The sequence below is a fragment of the Argentina silus genome (assembly GCF_951799395.1).
Source record: "Argentina silus genome assembly, chromosome: X".
Classification (NCBI taxonomy): domain Eukaryota; kingdom Metazoa; phylum Chordata; class Actinopteri; order Argentiniformes; family Argentinidae; genus Argentina; species Argentina silus.
In genome coordinates, this window is record NC_139653.1 from 41329707 (window position 1) to 41330928 (window position 1222).

Consider the following 1222-nt stretch of genomic DNA (forward strand, 5'->3'; position numbering starts at 1 on the left):
ACGCACCACACACACACACACACCCACACACACACACACACACACACACACACACACACACACACACACACACACACACACACACACACACACAGTTTTGTATGTGAACTGATATCAGTCATAAAGTCATGTAATCTTTTCCTGAGGAGAAAGAGGGTTAAAGTTTCATAACATATAACTGAATGGCATAAATTACTGTGGGAGTCTCAGGACACAACTGCTCATAATCATTTTAGACTTTATAGGGCTCTGACAGCAGTAAAACATACTGGGTGAAGCACACAGTCATAATGCATTCAGACTGCAGAGAGAGAAGGAGAGAGAGAGAGAGAGAAAGAGGGATGGGGGGGTGAGGGTTTGGAACATCTGACGTAATCACCCAAGCACGTCCACAACAGATCAGTCAGATGTTTTTATTTCCACATCTTATCTGCTGCATCCCATACCCCACCCTCCACTATCCCCCCCAGCCCCCTCTCCACACACCCCCCCGCCCGCCCCCCAACCCTCAGTCTGATAACACAGAGGACATTCCACCACTCACGATTGTTCTCAGACAGATTGAAGGTTGAATGAACGTCACCAGCAGCTCTCTTCTAAAGGTCAGTAGTTTATTCAACATGTCCCATCTCTGTCTGAGGCTTCACAGAGGCTTTGTAGAGGCTGCGTAGCTGCTACGTAGAGGTTACATACGCTCTCCTGCTGCTACTGTCCGTGAGACCAACAATGTTAACATAGTGAGAGGGTAACACACTCATCACCATGTACCGTACGACATCACCATGTACTGTATGACATCACCATGTACTGTATGACATCACCATGTACTGTATGACATCACCATGTACTGTATGACATCACCATGTACTGTATGACATCACCATGTACTGTATGACACCATGTACCGTACGACATCACCATGTACTGTATGACATCACCATGTACTGTATGACATCACCATGTACTGTATGACACCATGTACTGTATGACACCATGTACTGTATGACATCACCATGTACTGTATGACACCATGTACTGTATGACATCACCATGTACTGTATGACATCACCATGTACTGTATGACACCATGTACTGTATGACACCATGTACTGTATGACATCACTATGTACTGTATGACATCACCATGTACTGTATGACACCATGTACTGTATGACACCATGTACACCATGTACTGTATGACACCATGTACTGTATGACACAA